This window comes from Monopterus albus, unplaced genomic scaffold (genome assembly GCF_001952655.1).
Source record: "Monopterus albus unplaced genomic scaffold, M_albus_1.0 scaffold73.1, whole genome shotgun sequence".
In the NCBI taxonomy this organism is placed as follows: domain Eukaryota; kingdom Metazoa; phylum Chordata; class Actinopteri; order Synbranchiformes; family Synbranchidae; genus Monopterus; species Monopterus albus.
The window spans coordinates 1,734,399-1,742,446 of NW_018127953.1; the positions used below are offsets into that span (position 1 = coordinate 1,734,399).

At 41.7% G+C, this 8,048-nt stretch overlaps 1 pseudogene; it reads right to left on the reverse strand.

Moving 5' to 3' along the window:
- Positions 1-1,925: 1,925 nt before the first annotated feature.
- On the reverse strand, positions 1,926-7,137 carry LOC109963403 (protein regulator of cytokinesis 1 pseudogene; annotated as a pseudogene).
- Between the last annotated feature and the right edge of the window lie 911 nt (positions 7,138-8,048).

Sequence of the window (8,048 nt, forward strand, 5' to 3'; positions counted from 1 at the left end):
ATATATATATATAAATAATTTTTTCTCCATTGGATTAAATTCAGCCAACATAAGCATGTTCCATTATTTGTACAATCTTTAATTATGCATCAGGCTGTGGTGTGTGCATTAAAAAAACGCAACTGAAATGCTCATTAAATTTGCATAAGTGACAACATTTAAACCAAGCACAAATACATAGGCAGATATCCATTTACCACACCACTTATGAAAGTGCATGTGATATTGTGGGCTGTGGCTGAATTCACACAGAAAGTCCAAATCGTACTCAATTGTCCTTCACCAGCTAAGTGACTTTTAATTAATCCCCTTGACATTTGGAGAAGCATAGACCTTAGCAGTAGGCTCTCTGTGTTGAACACCTGCATTGTGGAAGCAGGTGATCTTTGTACATGGGTGGGTGAAAAGGTTTCATTATCATGAGAATATCGTGCTGTAAATAAACATGTGAAAACTGTAGTTTCAATGGAGCACCAGCTTCTTCAGAGTAAAAACAACTCATTAAAAATGATGGCATAAATATGCATATTATATTACGCATGATCTGTCTTCAAGATGCAGCCATTTTTCACTTTTACTGCCAAAATGGTGATTTTATAAAATAAAGTAAATAAACACATTTTCTCAGCACTGTCTTTGCTGATATTTGCAGTGCATGTTGGTAAGTAGAATGATGCAGGCGATAGATATAGTCTGTCCATCAAAGCAGCAACAGAAACATTTGGAAAAATAGCAAATGTCAGATTTCTGATGTTACTTCCCCAGAGTGAAAGAGCAAGGGCTTATTTTGGGGGTGGCTGTGACTCATGAGGTAGGGCAGTCGTCTCTTGACCAGCAAGTTGGTGGTTCATCTCCCCGCATGCCTAAGTGTCCCTGAGCAAGACACTGAACCCTGAATTGCTCCCGGTGGCTTGACTAGCACCGTTGTGTGGCAGCCTGTCGTCATCGGTAAATGGACTGTATATAAATATTTATTTTGAGACCCAGCTGTATCTGATACCCAATAAGCCAAATTCATCATGTCAAAAACACATTATAATCTCTACTATGTCACTGACAGTGGCAGACGTTTTATTGGATACATAAAAACATACAAGAAAATCAAGTGATGTTAAAATGTTAAAGACAAGGCAAAGTGGGTAGAGCACAAAATACAATGCTTAAAATTATGGTTAAACACAAATTAATCCTGTCTTCTAGAAATTGTCCTTATATACAGTTAAATTGCCACATATATTTATAGGCAATATAATCACTGGTGGCATGATGTTCACAGGTTGTTTTTGTCTTTTATTATGAATAAACTGCTACGTGGCATCCAGTCATCAGATTGTGGTCGAGGAGGATGGTAAATGGTCTTATACTTGTATAGCACTTTTCTATGCATTGCAGCACACACAAAGCGCTTTCACACTACTTGGCCATTCACCAATTCGTACTCACAGACACTCACACACCGGTGTTATCACCGACATCTGATAACACTCACACACTGACACTTCAACATGTTGACTGGACAAGCCGGAAATCGAACCGCTAATCCACCTATTAGGAAATGACCTGCTCTACCTCCTGAGCCACAGCCACCCCCATCTTTTTAATGTTTTTTTAGAAGTTTTACAGCATGATAAATAAAAAAAAAAACTGCTAAATGTTTCTGAAAAGCAAATTCAGCCATCAGTTGAGCTGGAGTAAGACAATCAGTGCACTGGCTGACTGTTATAGTAATAAAGTATTACATCTTATTTAACAAAATAATGCCACAAAAGTACATAAAGCAGAGAAAACTACTCTAGCAGTAACCCTAAAATAGTCTTCCAAAAATAGGGTAGGTTGAGTCTCATAATATTTACATTTAATGTTGTTCCCACTATAAAACCCAGACCAGGCTCACTGTGCGACGGTGACTCGCTTCCTGTGAACCATCACTGATGACTGACAGTGGAGTTCAGTAGCCCTGTCTTCACATTTGATTTAGAAGCCTCTGTGAGGTCACACGTGCTGGCAGATAGAGGTGGTTTCTGGATGGAAGACTCGCATGTGGTTCCGCCGAGGGCTGCACTAAGGAAGGTAGTGGGAGTAGAAATGGTCGAAGGGCCAGTGAGCTTTCTTGCTTTTCCAGGTGTAGGAGTCCCTGCTATCTGCCGTTGGGATGGGGTTCTCACTACAGTCCCATATAACATGTCCTCCTGGATCTGTTTGGTTTTCTTCAGTTGCCTTTTCAGTTTCTGTTATGGTTTAGTCCCCCTCGCCAGGAGGGTGAGGGAGAACTGAGGTAAGACTCAAGAGTGCAGACCCAGGTGCTAGTAAAAAAAAGGTGGTTTAATGGTGTCAACACAAAGTAACAGAGTCAATGTATACATACAGTACTGAACCAGGGTAGGGCGGAGACTGCTGAGGAGACCAGGACGAGCAGACAGGAACCAGGAGAGTTAGAGGACTAGGATGGACAGGTGAGTAAACAGAACGACTAGGAGGATTAGCAAATGCTGTCAGGGAAGCAGAGTAATGAACGAAAAACAAGAAATCAACAGCACAGGAACTGTCAACTTTGAAATCAATTACGCATGCATAAACACATGGAAAAAAAACATACAAAGAGATCCACAGCACAGGAACTGTCAGCGTGGACTTCTAGAAACATATACTGTAACACAAAAACAACATATAACCAACATACAAAATGAAATCCACAGCACAGGAACTGTCAGCACGAAAATCAGGAAGACGTACAACACATACCATGAATGCAGGTATGTCTACAGGTAATGCTCCAGCGAAGACGGAGCGTCTGCCAGAGGTTTAAATAAAGGTTCAGGTAATCACAGGAATGCACCTCAGCTGTGCGCACCGACAAATGAGTCACTAATTACGAAATGTAACACAGCTGAGGTGTAGATCCCGCAGGTCGAGAGAGAGAAAGGAGGAAGAGAGGCAGGCTCTCTCTCCTTTTCAGTGTGGTGGTGATCCCACTGCTGCTGCACATACTCAAGGAAGTTCTGCCTGTGCACCAGAAACTCCTTGCCATACTCCTGTTCCCAAACATCAGTCTGGGCCTTCAGACTGTTCTCCAGCTTAGGCAAACTTTTCTGTAGATCAGTTCTCTGCTTCTCTTCTTTCAGAAGGTTACAACCTCTGTTGTTGAACCTTGAAGGGTCATTAGCTTTTTTATCAAGTTCTAAGTATAAGGTCCAGTCCCTCAAATAGTTCTTTATGGTGCTCATAACAGTTCTTCAGGGTCCTGACCTCAGCCTCGTGCAGGCTGAGCAGCTCTTCACTGAAATCATCATCATGATATGGAACAAAAACCTGCTGCTGTTCTTGACTGCAAAAAACAATTCTGCCATAGAAGCTCTTATGGCCTCAGTGATACTCTTCATGCTCTGCATTTTCAGCACCTCTAGACGCTGGATCTCATCCTGGAGTGCCTCGATGTTTTTCTTCTTTGACTTGACCATATGCTCAAATAGGGCTTCCCGCTCCTCTTGGGGAATCTAAAGTCTATCCCAAAGTTCCTGGATCTTAGTGTGGAAAGCTGAACAGAGTACTTCGTTCTCAGCCTTGTATTCTTGTAACTGACTGAGGAGCAGTTTAAGAGCAGAAATATTGTCATTTGACAAACAAAATGCCTCCTCATCTCCATACATCACATCCATCTCAAAACTGGTCTCCTGCTGCTGCTCCAGGTCATCCATGCACACAACAATGTCTTTCTTTATGCTCACAAATTCATCATGAAGATGCTCCTTCTCTTTGGTCAGATGATCAGTGTAAGCATGGTACAGTATGTCTCCAGCCATTTCAGTGATGGGACAGAGTCATGGTCAATAGAAAATGGAGTAGTTCATATAATATCACGCAGTTTACAGTCTTTGACAATGAGGTCTTTAAGCTCCTCCATTCTTTGTCTCTTGTGCTCCTTCATCACCTATAGAATTGTGCGGCTGTTCTTCTCCTTCTGCAGCATGGTGTAGCCACCATCATCCTCAAAGGGGGGCAAATGAAGCTCACTGCATAATTTACCTAGTTAAGGATGCAAAGTGGTTAGGTTTAGTCAAGAGTCAGGTTAAGGTTAGGGATAGACTGTGTTTTTGGTAAATTAAATAATCATGTGTCTGAAGTCACTGTGGACTTTTTCTGTTATAAAGCAGATCATGATCTTTCTTTAACCCATGAAGGCCTAAACGGTAGTTAGTACATGTGGATATTGTACTGTCAAACAGGATACATTGACAGAAAACAAATACACTGTCTTGAACCTTTTAGTGATATATTCAGTATCAACATACAGTATGTGAACATTTAAAAACATATCCTCATTACACTAACAGACAATGTAATCCAGTCACAATTACCTGTATGTTTCCTTCAAAATATATTTGCTGTTCAGTTAGTTGTACAGAAACATAACTTTTAGGAGACAGGGCTTGAACAGATCACTTGTACTGCATCTAGCAAAGCAGGGCCTTATTTTTTAAAGGCCAAGTTGACCATAAAATGAAGCCTTTATCTGTAGCAACATTAAGGATTGAAATGGGATTCTTGCACATTTAATTTGTTGACCAGCGATCCATCTCTGCATTTTCACTGCTATTGCAGACTTAAGGGGAAGTTGTGCTTTGTGCATACCCTCGTGCACACACAGATATGTCCTCTGCTCAGCTGTGAGTGTGTGAGAGGAATACAGCCCCTCTCTCCTCTAAACAGAGCTTGACATAATGAAAAACACAATGAAGCAAACTAGGATGGTCTGAGGTTATGCTGGGTGATGGTCAACGGAAGCACAGGGTGTCACGCTCATTAGGTTGTGACAGTGGAAACACAGCTACAATGTGCATCTGGAAGACTGGCATCCTCACCAACAGATTACGGCTAATAGAGCTTGGTCAGATAACAATTGGCATAATACCAGTCCTATGGATGCAAATGATAATGGCTTTGGCTCAAAATCTCTAGCATCAGGTTCTTGCCCATCCATTAACTGTATAGGGTAGATCTTTCCTCAGTTCTGGGCTGTCCCTGAGACAGTCCCTGCCTTGCACAGCAGGGTGTATGACAGATAGCAATCAGGAATCGGCAGCTGCCCCTGACCCCGGGGTCTCCTTATGTGCTGAAAGTGCTCAGCATTGTAGCTGTGCACTTTGGCCAGCAGTGGGCTCATATACAATCAACAGCCTTTCCAGCACTCAGTGGTGAATAATCATTTAAAAATTCCTGTATCCAAATTATGACAAGGATCAGCACTAAAAGCTAACCAATTTTTCTGTGGGCCATACCCTACCTCTCCAAAAATTTCATCAAACGCCATTCAGTACATTTTGAGTTATGCTGTTAAAAACCAACCAACCAACCAACAAACAACAAATGCCAGCAAAAACATAACCCCCGCCCTTGGCTGAGGTAATACATAGAGGCAGTGGGTGGTGAAGGTGTGTAAGGCGTTTATTGTGTATGGGAGGTGTAATGAAGGATGAATAGGGAATGGCGGAAGATCAAGGGCACAGAGAGAGAGTGAAGGAGAAAGACAAGATAAGAAAGCAGCAGAGAGAAAGAGATAAAGAGGGGTGATGGACATGTCTCATCCTCTCTGTGACAGCTTCATCAATAGCCTCAGGACACAGACACATACACGTACATCTGTCTCCTGTGTGACTGACAGCTAGCAGGTGCTGGGTGAATGAAGTTGTCAGGATGACTGCTGATCAGCTTTGTGTCAGTGTAACAACAGCTGAAGGCTCTGCTAGATGTGTCAGTGCACTTGAAGGTGATCTCTTGTTTTGCCTTAAAGCATATCTATGTGTGTATGAATGAAAGACATCACGCTTAAACAACGGACATTATTACTTTGTGCATTTGTATGTTCTGTTGTGTAGATTATGAAAACTGTGCCAAACCAGTTTTCAGTATAAAAACAGACCTATTGTTTGAATCTAAATCATAATGTGGACTAGCAACATCAAGGGGGGAGGTAGGAAAATGTGAGGTCCACTCTGTGACACAGGATAAAAAAATTCCCACCTAGAGGCCTTTATTCACCACAATGGCACAGAGAAGGCCAGTATTTTGAGACAGGCTTATAGTAGAGACAGGCCTGATTTTCTAATTTTCCTTCTTCTCAATTTCATGTGAACTCAAAATGGCTTGACTGTTTTGCTGTTGTCTTGATAAAATACAAATAATGTCCATTTTTGTTTACCTCAGGTGTCATGTCATGTGTCATTACAAAACCCTAGACCTGGCCATGTTGCAACAAAGTCTCTAATAGGCCACAGTTTCCTGGAGTTAGAATGCGTCAGAGTCAATTTTGAACGCGGGAGCTCTCAGCTGTGCTTATATTCCGATAGCTCCTCACACTCGGATGGGAGGTTTGCTAATGAAGAAATGCATCACCCACTGCAGCGGATGCAACTTCCATCCATCCATTCATTTTCTAAACCGCTTAGTCCCAAACGGGGTCACGGAGCCCATCCCAGCCAGCTGCGAGCAAAAGGCGGGGTACACCCTGGACAGGTCGCCAGTCCATCACAGGGCTATGTCAAAGCAAGAAATGCACATATGTAAATAATTAAATGAATGTCTGAATTCCTGCATCATTTTATGTCTAATCTGCTACTGAAAAGCTTTTTTTTTTACAGAAGAATGTACCTGTGTGTGTTCATGTGAAATCTTTCAACTTTTCCATTTGCAAAGCATCTTATCCTCACTTTGTGTCTGTTCACATCCACTCATGTCATTCAATCCTGTCTCTTTGAAATTACACCCTTAAATTACTACATGCAATATATGTAATACATGTAAACTGACTTCCTTTTCTTGTTTGTCCTGTTTGCATGATCCTTCTTCCAAATTACCCATTTTTATTTTCATTTCCCATTATCTCCTTCCTCCTCCATCTCTTTCCATCAGCCCCATCCTTTCCCCCATACTTCGCAGACCCTCCACCCTGAACCTCCAAGTGGACTGTGAGGAGTTAACTTTGAGATGTGATATCCCACTCTGTGTTGCCTCCAGATATCTATTAAGAAGGCATGGCAGCACTCTCTATCATGGCTTAGACACCAGATGTTGCTTACATCTCCACTCATTGCAGATGTAATGGGCCTGAATGCTGCAGTTTGTGACTTCACTGGCATCCATTCTGTGCAATGCAGCACCAGAGGAAAAACAAGTGAGAAACTTACAGACAGCGAGAGAGAGAGAGAGCGAGAGGTGTGTAATTATCATTTATTACGCCAACTCTTTTATTTCCCCCAGCAGCAGAGGAAAATCTTGTGTAGAAATGACAGCTATCAAAGTGAAGATGGGCGTTGTGTTTCACAGACTTCTGAAGCTGGAGTGTCACTGCTTGCCTGTGTGTGCTTGTGTGTATATTCTTTGATGTTAGCTTGTGTACAGTATGAGAGTGGGGATGTGCAGGTTTGCGTGCAGGTGTTCATTTTAGATATTGGTTAAGGGTTTATGATGGCAAACATTTAACTTGACATTATTATATTAAACCTAAAAAAATGCATGAAATATACACCAATCAGCCACAACATTACGACCACATACCTAATACTGTGTAGACAGGAGTCAATGCAGCAGTTGGCTGACATTTGTGTCACTCTACAGCTCACTGTGTGTCTTATTCCGTTTGCTTCCATAGTTCTACTACCAGGAAGAGCACAATTCAGTGAAAAATCTCTGTATAAGGAGTGAAAACTGTGGTCGTGAGGACAAGTCAAGGAACATATTTATACAAATTCAACAGCCTCTCCACTCTGTGATATTACCACTGAATATTTCTTTTCATAGAGACCAATGCACTCATTTCTGTACCAATTTCTCATTTTCAACTATTTTAACAAAGATTCAAATACATTTTAATCTTTTGAAAAGTACAAATGGAAGTTAAAAGTTTAATCTACAGTAGGTCAGCCTCATCAGTGAGCCCTGAGTGTCCTTGACCCTGTCTCCAGTTCACCATTTGCCCTTCCTTAGACACTGTTGGTAGGTACTAACCACTGCAGACCAACAACACCCACCAAGACCTGCAGTGTGGGAGATGC